General features: G+C 44.1%; 1 protein-coding gene across 2 annotated transcripts in view; it reads left to right on the top strand.

The window, feature by feature from the left end:
- Window positions 1-14,466, top strand: part of PAMR1 (peptidase domain containing associated with muscle regeneration 1) — a 150,134-nt gene that overhangs the window by 28,395 nt on the left and 107,273 nt on the right. For both annotated transcript variants that reach the window (XM_032413903.1, XM_032413902.1), the window contains 3 exons: window positions 10,683-10,760; window positions 11,717-11,759; window positions 12,751-12,813. The gene's annotated coding sequence lies outside the window, so the exon portion shown is untranslated. The remainder of the gene's footprint in view (window positions 1-10,682; window positions 10,761-11,716; window positions 11,760-12,750; window positions 12,814-14,466) is intronic.

The following is a 14,466-nucleotide window of genomic DNA, read 5'->3' as shown; positions in this document are numbered from 1 at the left end:
CCTGTCTGTGCTCTTCTTTCCCCCATTTAGTAAGAGACTCCCCCCACTCCCTGGCGCCTCCACTCCACGGGTGCTCTCAGGTCAGTGGGAGCCCACATTTCTCAGCCTCCCTGGAAGTTCGTCGTGGCCATGTGCTCAGAGTCTTGCTGATGGCATGGGAGCAGAAGCATGTGACTTCCATGTCACTCCCCGAAGAGGAAGCGGCATCCTTCCTCTGTCTTCCCTGCTTCCCTCTGGCAGGTGTCTGGATGTGCTACTGCTGAGCCGGCACCGACGGTGCAGCGTCACCCTGAGAGGGTCCCGGGATAACCCCACAGAGTAGAGGTGCCAGTCGCCCCCGTCTTACCACTATTCTGTTGCATCAAAAGGACACGGACCCCTCTGTTGCATAAATCACTGTATTTCAAGGGATGGGGATTCCACCAGGCTGTGAATACCAAGAGGAATGGATCACTGGGAGCCATCTCAGAAGCTGCCTACCACACAAAACACAACTGACGCCTAAATAAAAATAAACTTGGTTTGGGGCACCTGGCTGGCTCAGTCAGTGGAGCGTGAGACTCTCGATCTTGGGGCTGTGGGTTCGAGGCCCATGTTGGGCGTAGAGATTACTTGAAAATAAAATCTTAAAAAAAATTGAAAAAAAAACCAAACTTGGCTTGAGAGACTAACCCTAGCAAGTTAGAGGCAAGACCCTGTATTTCAGGGTCTCTGTGTTACAGCCCCTTAATCTATACACTAGCTGATACAGAAAGTGAGAGTTTAAGATCCTGAAGATCTTAAAGAGCCCAGCACTCTGCCCCCCCGCCCCCCACATGCTTCCTCCTCAGCTAGTTGTGTGGCTGATGCTCAACCACTGTGATTAATTAGGGGAGGGCCTGGTGTTCTCGGACTGGTGGGCTTTTCTCTCACATGGCTTGTTTGAGCCTTGTTTGTTTGGGATTTTATTTCATGAAGGGAAAAATCAGGATAGTCCAAAACAAATTAAGAGGAGTTACTAACCCAGAAGAAATGTGTAGTCATCACTGTAGGACCAACCCTATCCCCTGTGGATAGAGGGATGCAGGGGGAAGCTCACAGTATTTCAGGAATATGACTTGCCAGCAATAACATCATTAGGGGAAGGCGGAAGTTAGAGAGAATAGTCCAAGCCAATGTTTATACTGGGAAGGAAAACAAACTGGAGGCAGTTTCGATGCCCCACCTCAAGGTTCCAAAATCGAGTCTGAGGGACAAGAAAAGAAAGGAGCAGAAAGCATGATGGAACATAATAGGTTTTCCTCCCCCTTGCCCAAAAGTCATTCTTTCTTGCATCATCCTGTTTTTATTTTCCCTGAAGTATTATTATAATCAGAAATTTTTGTCTTCATATTTTGGTTCACACTTTTGTCATCCCTCTTCCCCAAAACAAGATATTTCCACAGATGCCTTGTTCAGCATTGATTCTCTCGGGACCTGAACAGACTCTCAAAAGTATCACTGAAGAAATAAAAGAAGAAATGAATGGATGAAATGAGTCAGAAGCATGCCAACACAGCAAATGAGCTCCCTAAGTCATGAAACGTGCCATGGTTCTGCCCTTTGGTGACAGCGTGAAGATCATATTTTGTCAATAAAGACGAAGAAGAAAAGCTATGAGGGTTAACTGTTAGAGAGGTGCTACCATTCCAGAATAACGCCCCTGCCCCACCGCTTCCAGAATTTTCATTGTCATGTGCCCCTAAGGGGGCCACAAGAGTGCTCCTTGCACACCTCTAGCCACACGGTGAAAGTGACCGAGGGCTCCAGCTCCTGAAATCCACTGCTATGAGTATGTGGATGCCACACGTTCTACTCCCAGCCAGCAACCGCATGGTAGGGAGACTGAGTCAGACCTGGTCCTGGGAGACCCAGCACTCCTCTGACCACTGACTTGGGCTTGAAGACTCCCTGACAGCTTTGGAGAATCCTCCTTGGAGTGTGGGGTGGTCTCAGACACTTCTGCCCAACCTTCCCTCCCTCTCTCCTTCACTCACGACCAGATTCACATCCCAGTCTGGTGGCTCTTCCAGCCTTTTCTGCCTCCTTCCCTGTTTTTTCTCCCAGATGATTCCCCTACCAAATCCTCAGATATTTAATCTCCTATTGGAGTCTGATTCTCAAAGGACTTGGGCTAACCCAGCCCCTAAGGACCATCCTGGGGTCTGGGTTGGTTGGAAGGAAGGCTGACTGGCTAATCCCAAGCACCACTGAATTTTGAACCCAATGCCTGTTGTCACAGAGCTACCCTCCAGCTTGCCTGTTATACCCAGATCCAGCCTAAATTTGGAAGCCCTAATGGGAAACAGCAGTATTAGGCAAACGCTATTTATTAGTCCATACTCTAGATCCGGGGCACTGACAGGAAGAGTAAACATCAGAAGAAGAATAGGAAGTTGAATGGGAAAAACAAAGACATACAAATCTTTGAGTGCAGAGCCTTTCTCGCCATGGGGGAGGATGTCGGCTTTGACAAGTGGTAGCATGTTTATTGAATTTTTGAATGCAAAAGAAGGGAGATTAGAGAATTCAAGTGGATAGTAGCAGCCCTTGGATCGGAGGCACTTAAACATACAGCTTCTTCGGCTTTGTGTAATTACAGAAGTAGGAGGTAATTGGGCAGCGCATGTCAAAAATGCAATTTCATAGAGTGCCTGGGAGGAAGAGGATGGATGTGAACGTTTTTTCTGACAAATGGATTTCCCAGTCCTGACCTCTGCATTCTCTGGAACACTCTCAGCCTGGCAAAGACACAGAACTTTTTCCTTTTATTAAATTTTATCAATTTATAATATAACAAAAGAAAATGTATTAGTTATCTATCGCCAAGTAACAAGTGACCCCAAAATATAGTGACTTAAAAACATCACTTTTTATCTTCTAGTTACTATGGGTCAGGAATCCAGCACAACTTAGCTGGTCCTCTGACTCAAGGTCTGTCATTGACTATCGTCAAGGGATCATCTGGGTTGCGGCCATTTCCAAACTCAGCTGGGGAAGGATGTTTCCATGTGATTGTTGGCGATCTTCAGGGTGTTTTGTGGGCTGCTGCACTGAGGACCTCAGTTTCCTAGTGGCTATTGGCTGGAGGCTGCCCTGAGTTCCTTGCCAGGCGAGACTGTCTGCGGGGATGTTCACAAGGTGTGGCTCTGTGGTTCACCAGAGTGAACAGGTGAGAGGGCTAGAGAGAGGATAAGGGGAGGGGAGAACTTAGAACCTTTGTAAAACTGAATGTTGAGAATAATAGCCATCTTTTTGGCCATGTTCTATTTGTTAGAGGCAAGTTACTAGGTGCAGCCCACACTCAAGGGATGGGGATTCCACCAGGCTGTGAATACCAAGAGGAATGGATCACTGGGAGCCATCTCAGAAGCTGCCTACCACACAAAACACAACTGACGCCTAAATAAAAATAAACTTGGTTTGGGGCACCTGGCTGGCTCAGTCAGTGGAGCGTGAGACTCCCGATCTTGGGGCTGTGGGTTCGAGGCCCATGTTGGGCGTAGAGATTACTTGAAAATAAAATCTTAAAAAAAATTGAAAAAAAAAAAAACAACTTGGCTTGAGAGACTAATGGAAGAAGGATATAGAAGGGTGAGAAGCTACAAGGACCCTTCCAAGGGTATCCTTTATAGGGCTTGATGGGCATTTGCAGACGACAGATGATTGGCTGGCATTCAAATTGTGCTAGGCAAACTTCTCCACCCAATTCCTTTTTTTTCTTCCCCACCCAATTCTTAATAATAACTGAATCTTATAAACATGCCACGGGTCCCCAAGCAGTCCGTTGCAAACAGAAAGTGTCCTTAAGCTTTATGCTGTGTCACAGGAGTTCACATGTGTTGTGTGTTCTAGGCCATATAATATGTGTTTGTTTGAATATAAAAGTACAAAAACAACTCACCACGGAACAAAACTGATGTTGCAAGGTGAAGTGTTGGTGGATTTCGTTTGAAGATCCTGACAAAGATTTCATGGCGCCACTTCTCTTTCAATGAGGCACCTCTGCTGAGTCATCAGTGCCCATTTCCTCTGTGACAAGGAGACGTTAACTACTATCATCTGCTAATAGGAAAACATGGAGAGATTTTGCAACATGTATTTATTCTCTGTTATTTTAGGCATCCAACCTCCCTGTTCATGAATTCTGTGTGGTCTGCACACGAGCCACGTTAAACACCCCGGGAGCACGGCTGCTCTCCCTGGCCTCTGGTTGTGTGACTATGGAATGCTCTCAGCCTGGGCTGCCTTTCCTGCCTTCCAGCCCTGTGTGGTTTTGCCTTCCCCTTTGGTATTCCACTTAGGGAGTCAGGGGCGGTCTCAGAGAGACAGTGACACATCATCGGAGTGAAGGGCCGCACCTGCTATGTGTTCCCAGAGTCACCCCCATTTCAGTGTTCAGACAAATAAATCTACAGTGACTATCTAATATAATTCAACACTTCTTCCTCTCCAGGTGAGCTGCTTAAGGACAATACACACCCGCTGTGGTTATAAAGTCTCCACCATTTGGCATACAGTAGATGTTGAAAAAAATACCTCTTGGCTAAATCAGTGTCTCTCAAACATTTTGGTCTTAAGACCTCTTTATAGCGTTAACATTTGTTGAGATTTCTGAAGAGCTTTTGTTTATATGGGTTATATCTATCGATGTTTACCATATTGGAAATTATAACTGAATAATAAAGCTAGTCATCAAAAACAAGGGAAGTCTAAGAATCTTTCACAGTCAAGAGGAACCTAAAGAGATATGACTAAAAGTGATATGCTATCCTGGACAGGATCTTGGAACAACAATAACAACAACAAAAGGATATTAGGGAAAACTAAGGAAATCTGGATCCATACTTTAGTATGGACTTTAGTTAATTATATATCAATATTAGGTCATTAACTGTAACCAGTATACCATACTGTGGGGGTATATGAGCACTCTCTACACTATCTTTGCAATTCTTTGTAAATCTAAAGCTATTTTAAAGTCAGAAGTGTAGGGGCACCTGGGTGGCTCAGTTGGTTAGGCGACTGCCTTCAGCTCAGGTCATGATCCTGGAGTCCCAGGGAGTCTGCTTCTCCCTCTGATCCTCCTCCCTCTCATGCTCTCTGTCTCTCATTCTTTCTCTCTCAAATAAATAAATAAAATCTTAAAAAAAAATTAAGTCAGAAGTTTATATAAAAAAGGAAAAAAGAAAGGATATTGATATGTAAGTGAGAAAATCATATTGGAGATCCAAGGCGATATCCTTGAATATGCTTTATTTGACTTAAAGAAAACTAGACTTCTCAAACTCAGTTTTGTATTGTGGTAAAATACACCAAACATAAAATTTACCATCTTAACCATTTTGAAGTGTACAGTCCAATAGTATTAAATACATTCATAATGTTGTGCAAGCATCACCACCATCCATCTCCAGAATTCTTTTCGTCTTGTAAAACTGAAACTCTGTACCCACTAAACAGTAACTCCCCATTCCCTCCTCCTCTGGGCCCTGGCAACCATCATTCTACTTTATGTCTCTATGATTTTGAGTACCCTAAGTATATGATGTAAGTACTTGTCTTTTTGTGTCTGGCTTACTTCACTTACTATAATGTCCTCAAAGTTCATCCATGTTGCAGCATATGCTAGAATTTTCTTCCTTTTGAAGACTGGATAATACTCCATTGTATGTATTTATCACATTTGGCCTCTCCATTCATCTGGACATTTGGAGTTGCTTCCATATGATAGCCATAGTACATAGTGTTGCTATAAACAGGGGTGTACAAACAACTCTTTGAGGCTCTGCTTTCAGTTATTTTGAGGTAAATACCCAGAAATGAAATTGCTATACCATATAGTAATTATATTTTTAATTTTTTGAGGAACTGCCATATTATTTTCCACAGTGGCTGCACCATTTTACATTCCCACCAACAGTGCACGAGGGTTCCAATTACTCCACATCCTCACCAACACTTGCTGTTTCCTGGGGCTTTTCCCCCCCTTAATTGTAGCAGTTCTAATGGTGGTGTCTCATCGTGGTTTGTTTTTCTTTTCCCTAATGAGTGATGTGGGCATCTTTTCATACACATGTTGGCCATCTGTATGTCTTCCTTAGAGAAATATCCATTCAAGCCCTTTGCCCATTTTTGATTCGCGTTGTTTGTGTTTCCATTGTTGAGTTTTAGGTGTTGTCCATATATTCTGTATTTGCAAATATTTTCTTCCCTTCTGTTGGTTGCCTTTTTACTCTGTTGACAGTGTCTTTTGATGCACAAAATTAAAAAATTAAAATTTTTAGTCTGTTCTTTATTATCACCATGCGCCTGCAATTGTAAACCATGCCAGTGGTAAAATACTCCTCACAGGAAGACTTTTAAGCACTCAGATTCCTGTGCTCCCCCTCCAGCGCACTAAATTGGGATCCCCAAGGGGTGGCTCAGGACTCTGAATGTCTAGGGAGCTGCCCAGATGCTATGGACTGAATTAGGCCCTCCCTACATTCCTATGTTGAAGCCATAACCCCCAATGTGATGGGATCTGGAGATGGGGCATTTGGGCGGCGACATTTAGGTTTAGATGAGGTCATGAGGGTGGGATTTGTGCCCTTCTAAGAAGGGACACCAGAGAGCTTTCCACCTGTAAGCCAAGAGAAGACATCTCCAAATGAAACGTCCCTGGCCAGCACCTTGATCTGGGACTTCCCAGTCTCCAGAACTGTGAGAGATAAATGTGCGTTGGTTAAACCCTCCAGTCTGTGGCATTTTGTTATGGCAGCTTGAGGTGATGAAGAGGCCAGGCGAGTCTGAAGTTCATCTAGGTTTAAGAACTCTTGATCTCAGCCAGGAATAACCATTAATTTGAGTTCTTCTGCCATCTTGGTTGGGAAGGACTTTTCCTTGATGGAAACATATGCTCTATCTAATTGATCAGTGATGTTTACCAAGGATGGCAGAGTGAAGGGGAGGGGTGAGGGCACATGGGGGGGGGGGAATTATTTGTCACAGGTGCCGTATATTTGCCATCCTTATATTTCTTTACAGTTTTTTTTTTTTTGAGAGAGAGAGGGTGAGTGGGTGGGGGAGGGGCAGAAGGAGAAAGACTCTTAAGCAGGCTCCACACTCAGCGCAGAGCCCAACGCGGGGCTCGATCTCATGACCCTGAGATCTTGATGAGCCGAAATCAAGAATGGGACACTCAACTGACTGAGCCACCCAGGTGCCTCTATTCTTTACAGTTTTTTTTTTTTTTTAAGATTTTATTTATTTATTTGACAGAGATAGAGACAGAGAGAGAACACAAGCAGGGGGAGTGGGAGAGGGAGAAGCAGGCTTCCCACTGAGCAGGGAGCCCAACGCAGGGCTCAATCCCAGGACCCTGGGATCATGATCTAAGCCACCCAGGTGCCCCTATTTCTTTACAGTTTTAACAGCTTCTGTCCTTATTTCCTTGAGTCCCTTTTTTCCTTTTTGGCATTGTAATATTGTTAACAATGTTAGCAAATCCTCAGAGAACTTTACACCCTTCCCCTTGACTCACTCATGCTCCTTGGATTTCAAAAACAGATGCTGAGGAGCCAAGAGTTACTGTCTACATTTACCCATTGGGCTTTCCCTTTTGACTTATCTTGTTTTTTTCCATTTCTGTTCAGAGTTCTCAAACAAGCTTGGAAGTGATTCGTTAGTTAGATGTTCTAACTTTAAAGCAAAAGAATATTTGGCATTAGAAGTAAAAGACAATTAAAATGTAACATTATTGCATTCCTTATCTTTGTCATCCATCCAGCTGTTATTTTTGAGCACCTTCTAGGAGTCAGTCCCTGTGCTGCTGGGCCTTTGAGAGACAAAGATAAATAGAAGATAAAATCTCTGCCCTTGGGAAGCTCCAAGCCAAACATGAGGGCTGGATTTCATATCAAATCATTATAATGTGTTAAGTGCTATACTGGGAGGTGCTAAGGGAGCACAACGGAGAGCCCATTGCTGTCTGGAGGGGATGATTGAGGGTTTTTTGGAATACTCATCATGCCCCTTTCCCCTGTGGATTCATTAATTCATTAAACAAACATGGAGACCCTCCTATGTGCCAAGCTCTGATCCAGGCATTTGGGATATATCAGTGAACAAGATAAAAATTCCTGCTCTGGTAGAGCTTATGTTGTAACAGGGGGACCAAATAGACTGAGGCCTCATCTAGGGACCAGCACATTAGATCTATGAGCTGGTGACATGGTATGAGAGACTGTGGTTTGGACTTGTGGCTGGGGTCAGTTGCTCTTGCTTCCCTCCCACCGTCTTCAGGGGAGGCAAAGGCGGCCTCATCTTGCCCAGTCTCAGGACTGATCTTAAGAAGGGAGGCCCTGGGCCCTGACCCTGATGTGCTTACCTCGGGGAAGGAGGAAGCATCAGGCTAGCCTGAAAAAGAGAGTCTTTCCTAATCTTGACATTCGGGTGAGCTACCCCTTCATGTTAGAAGAGTGTAGGAATTGGTGGTGGTGCTGGTAGTGGTGATGAGGCAAGGGAAGGAGAGAAGGACAGAAGTGGCTTTCAGGGACCTAGAGGAAGGCAAGGAGAGGAGAAGGGAGCCTCCTTTACTTTAGGTCTGGAAAAAGTACAGAGATAAGGAATTCGATGATGAGGAATTGCTCACCAGGCAGATAAGGAGAGAGGGGGTTTTAGTTCAAGGAGTAGCAGATGTTGAAGCATAGGCTCCGCCAATGAAACCCCTGTAATGCTTTTTTTTTAAACCCCGTTATCTAGATGAGGAACCTGCATTGGACCCCTCTTGTGCTCATGTCCTCTGGGCTGCCCACCATTTAGTCCGGTCGTTGCTGGACCTATCCGACATAGGTGTAACCTACCTGACCACACCTTGTCCAGACTGTACCTCGCTTCTCTTGTTTTCTGCTGTTGGGGAGGAAGAACTTTTACTCTGCCCTCTTAGGTTCTTCTTCTGGAGGCCTGCAGTTAAACTGACAAAGACAGATTAACAGAAGAAAAGGTGTTATTTGCATGTGGAAGTTAACCAAAGAAGTAGCTAGCTCATGAAATGGTTGAAGTTAGAGGATTACATACCTAATTTAGTAGGGGAAAGGGAAGGGGGGAGAAGAGTTCTTCAATGGGAAGAACAAATAGATTTCTTTAGGAAAGACAAATAGGTTTTTAGGAGAATGAGCAGGAGATAAGAAAGTTTGTGATGATGTTTGTTTATGCAGGTGCAAGTGGTCTTTCTGTTTTCTTTATGGCCGTGACACTCCCCTGAGAGGGAACTCACGGCAGCCTCATTTCCCAGAAGTTGCTGCTTTTAGCAAGATAAGGGAAATCCTGACAAGGTTTCTTTCTGCCTCTTTTGATTCTCAGTTGCTTTCAGCTTAAAATAATCCTCATGCCAAAAGAGCCTATTTTAAGGTGGCATGTTCGGATCCCCTTCACTGCCTCAGGACTTCCCAACTGCTTGGGAAGTCTGCAGGGACCCATCTGGCACTCACACATGCATGATCCGCAAGAGGATGGTGGAGGGATGGACAGTGGAGCCCTTTGAGAACCGTCCCCTCTTTTGTCCCTTGGGCTTTCAACATGGCCCCCAGAAGGTCCCTGTACTTTGGGACCCAGTTGACCACAGTGGTGGTTAACTCTAGATACCCCTGGTGATGGCTTTCCCTCTTTTCCTGCTGTACTTCTTCCAGTTCCCAATCTTTTTCCTTGGTCATTTCCCCAAATACCTGCATGCTTGCATAAAAGCCCTTGCCCATGCTCTCCTTTGTGGCAGAAACCAATCTAAGACAGAAATTGCAGATCAAAACTGGGTAAGGATGGTGCCAAGATACCATAGATAATAGACGGTAGAAAAGGAATCAAAATCTGGGCTTCACTCAAAGACAGGTCCTTTCTTCTTCCCACTGTGGTACCTTTCTTCTCTGCATGTTTTTAGTGGCTAAACTATACTTACATTCATTGTTTTGAGTCTTCTAGGCAAATAGCTAAAATAAACTAGGAGTGGAAAAAATAAGACATTTTGTGAAGTTTGAAAGCATGCAAGTTACATCTGGTTTCTCTGGAATTTTGAGAGTCATTGCCATCAACAGTTAAATTTGGAAAGTTTGTCAAAATACTGGTTTTGGAATGGTTTCCTTAAAATTATTTGATTTGGGATCCATTTCATGTGGTTTTCATAACATATAAGTGGTTTTTTAAGACAGGGCAAAGCTGTTTGGTTTCAAACTTGTTTTTTAAAACCAGACCACTTAGGCAAAATATTTTTGTAACATTTTTATACTATCTAAAAATTAAAGAGTTTTTAATCCAAACAACTTAAAACTCTTTAGAAACCTATTTATCTGAGTCCTAAGATTTCTGGGTAAGTTTCACACTATTTAACTTCAAAACACTTAGTCAAAATAGCTTGGATCCGGGATAGATTTCAAAGCTGAATACTTTCAAATGGCTCATCTAGATAACATGCAACGATATATGGACCATTTTATTGTCTCAAAACATTGGTTTCCCATCATATAAATAAAGCCTAAGCAAGAGCTTCACATTATTGCAAAACCAGCTACATATTTGAAAAATTAAAACATCTGTGCAATGTGCAAATGGATTGAAATGTTTTCTTTATCAATAATACGGAAACTATTTTGCAAAACTTTCAACGCAGCCTCCTCTTTTCCCTCCCATAGGATTGCGACTCCATGGGTTGTGCATCATTGGATGGAGCCAGGACCATGTGGCCTTGCCTTTTGTTTACTCTTTTACTGGTATTGTCACTTGTAATTTTTTAGAGCAATGCTGTGAGGCACGTATGATTATTATGCCTTTCTCAAAAAGAGCACCCAGGGTCAAAAAAGGTTTTTTGTTGAGAGGGAACACAAGCAGGGGGCAGAGCTGGAGAGGGAGAAACAGGCTCCCTGCTGAGCAGGGAGCTGGATGCAGGACTCGATCCCAGGACACTAGGATCATGACTTGAGCCAAAGGCAGACACTTAACCGCCTGAGCCACCCAGGTGCTCCCAGGGTCAAAAAAGGTTTTATGTCTTCTCTAAAGTCATAAAGTTCCTCAAGGGCAGGTTTCAGACCTCCTCTGTTTGGCTGTGTTTCTCAGACTCTTAGCCATATTACTTCCTGTCTCATGCCCATTTTTCATCACTTGGACTCACTGAACCTCTTGCTCTGGTCTGTGTACTTCCCTTCTTTCTAGTCTGTTTCAGTAGATCTCAACCAAAGAATTGCCATGTACCTGCATTAAGTGGCCAGATAGGTTCCGAGTTATTTGCCATCCATCACAAATGTGGTTATGAGCTAATAATGATTTAGGTTGAGACATGAGAGTGGGTTCAGGACTATCTGTAAAGTAATATCATTCCTGCATATTCCTATTCATTTATGATTCTTGAGCAGGGACAAGGGGGAAAATGTGCAGTTAAAGCACAAGACATTCCATAATCCAGATGAAACTAGCACCTTTAACTATCCTTCAGGATGAGAACGGCCCTGGGCCAGGAATTGAACATTCTCTTTACATGTGGCTACTCTAAGCTCAGGCTGGAGCCAAGGGGGAGGTAACTTAGGGGCATATTGCTACCAGAGGGACAGAATTTGAAAGGGTGAGGGTTGGGAGTAAAGGGGACAGGAAGTGACATTCTGCATAGTAACAGGAAGGACTCATAAATAGGGAATTGTAGGGAAAAATAAAATATTTCTCCTTCTCCTATTAGGATGACTGTACTGCCCCTGAAGTTGATGTTTGTCTTTGGAAAGGTGAGTGGGTGTGTTTGTTTTCAGTGGTTAAGAGTTGGACAATGAGGAGAAATATGAAGTGTGTCTCTATTCTGGAATATTTTGTAGGCCCCAATTAAAATAATTTGTCATGGACAGGTATATTCTTACTGGGCTCATCTACAGAATTAAATCATTTTGCCTCTGACTTGGTATAAACCTGTTAAGTGAAGAATTAAGACAATTGTGCAAATAATGTAGTCTTTGTGAAAAATAATAAGGGGAGACCTCACTGAGTGGAGTTGGGAGGCCGGCAGGGGGGTTGCCCATGCCCTACCACTTCTCATCGCCTGTAGACCCAACAGGAAGATAGGGACCTTGCCCTGGATACTACTTTACTACCACAGCGCTTCTTTCCAGGAAGAAAGTCTCTCCTCCTGCCCTGGCAACAGCCCAGCCAATGAGAAACAGTCACAACTCAGCCAATGAAAAGCCACTATACTCCCAACTCCCAGTTTACTCCAGTGGGTTTTTTGTTTACAACAGCCCCTCCCGACTTCCCCCTTTCCTCTATAAGTAAAGAACTTTCTGTGCTTTGTTCTGCAGACATGCCTATGCATTTCCCCTAACTTGTCTGTCTTGGGCTGCAATTATCTGTTGTCCTGAATAAACCCATCTTTTGCTGGTAAAATAACTGGCAGTTTTATTTTTAAGGTTAACATCTTCAAATATAGTTTTCTCTGAAAAAGTCTTCTAATTAAGGCAAAGGATACATTTTTTTTAACATGAATTTTCCCCAAACTGCTTTTGGGTTATGTTAATAAAGCCATTGTCTGTGGGAGGAAATGCCACGGGGCGGGGGGGGGGGGGGGGGGGGGGGGGGGGGGGGGGGGGGGGGGGGGGGGTGAGTGGAGATTCTTGTGTAGTGGGAAAAATGATAATCCAACAAATAAAATAGCTGGCTGTCTTTCTGTATTCCAGGGGAGGCACTAATTCCTGTTTTTAATTTCACTGTATTTAAATTCCCCTTTAGAAGTGGGCAACTTTTTCGAAAGAAATCACCTCGAGTCTTGATGGACTTTCCGGATTGAGGAAGGTAAGACCCCCCCTCACCCCCACCCCTCCACCCCTCTTCCTGGGTGAATTTGGATGGGCAAGTGTGAATTGCTTTGGAGATAAAGACATAAGAATTAGGGTTTTGGAAGCTGAAGCAGAATGACGAAGGTATCCAGAGAGAGAAGGACCCAAAGATGAAGGAGACAGGCACACACCCTAGACAGGCCACAAGAGAGAACGACTGATAGGTTTTAGGGGAGAAATGCCAAATATTCGTTTTTTGTTTTTTTTTTTTTTTATTTGACAGAGAGAGTTAGCGAGAGCAGGAACACAAGCGGGGGTGTGCGAGAGGGAGAAGCAGGCTTCCTGCCGAGCGGGGAGCCCGATGCAGGGCTCGATCCCAGGACCCTGGAATCATGACCTGAGCCGAAGGCAGATGCTTAACGACTGAGCCACCCAGGCGCCCCAAATATTCGTTTTTGACAATGTGTGATTGTGTAGGAAATATAGAGAACAAAGTCAAACAACATAAGAGGACCTATGATAAATCTAAAACGTTGATTCAGGAGCCAGACTGCCTTTGTATAAATCTCAGGTCCGACCCTTGCTGGCTGCACGATCCTGGGCAGGTGAGTTCCCTGCCACCCCCATGCTTCCATTTCCCCAACTACAGACCTAGGATGATGATGACCCACTCCTAGGGTTGTTGAGGGGAAGAACTGGTTTTTCTCCAACTACTGTCTGTGTCAAGGGTCAAGAATAGTGTCTGGCCTCTAATAACACATTATAAGCACCACATGTATGTTATCATTATTAAATATTTCAGAGGCACTTTACTTAACCCCACTTTGGCCACCCTTGCTCTCCCATTTCTGTGACCCCTTTTTCGGCAAAACTCACTGGAGTATTGTTTATCTTCTCTGCCTGTGAGGCTTTTCCTCACATTTTCTCCTGAACTAGTGTTTCTCATGCTTGCTTTTTTCATTATTGTCCCCCCTCCCCCATGAGTCTTTTTGGACATTTTTTAAACCGCCTCCTCTCACCCATGACTTGTTAATACCACAGACATCCTGATGTGTAGTTGTTTATGTACTATGTGTTTATCTGTGCTCTGGACATAACAAGAACAAGGCTTTTTCCATCTCCCCAGAATCGATTTTCCCTCCCCGGGGAATGATATCATCCCACTGATATCATTGCATGTCTTAAATCTACCCCAGTCCTTCTTTTGTCTCTGCTACAAAACAGTTCTTGTTCAAGGTCAGATCGCTGACCTCCATGTTGCAGAATCCATGGTTAGTTTTCAGTTCTCATCTTAACAGACCTGTCCCTGGCATCTGCACAGCTGATCCCTCCCTTCTCCTTGATACAGTTTCTTCAGTGGCCTTCTGGAGCATCCCATTCTCTTGGTTTTTCTCCTGTTCACTGGTTGTTCTCGTGATTCCTCTCTTCTTGTCTTCCTCTTGATATGGATGGAGGGCCCTAGGGCTCAGTCCTTGATATTCTTCTCTGTACTCACTCCCTTGGTGATATCATCTGATATTCTGGCTTTAAGTTAATCTCTGTACCGTTGACTCCCCACTTAATGTCCCAACCAAAAGTCTCTCGTGGACTCCAGGCTAGTATAATAACTGCTTACTTGTTTTCTCTACTTTGGTATTTAATGAACCTCCTCCGTTGACATGTTCAAGAT

Source organism: Phoca vitulina, unplaced genomic scaffold (assembly GCF_004348235.1).
Source record: "Phoca vitulina isolate PV1807 unplaced genomic scaffold, GSC_HSeal_1.0 scaffold16, whole genome shotgun sequence".
Classification (NCBI taxonomy): domain Eukaryota; kingdom Metazoa; phylum Chordata; class Mammalia; order Carnivora; family Phocidae; genus Phoca; species Phoca vitulina.
Note: the sequence above shows the minus strand (reverse complement) of the source record. Positions and strands in the feature narration are given on the sequence as shown.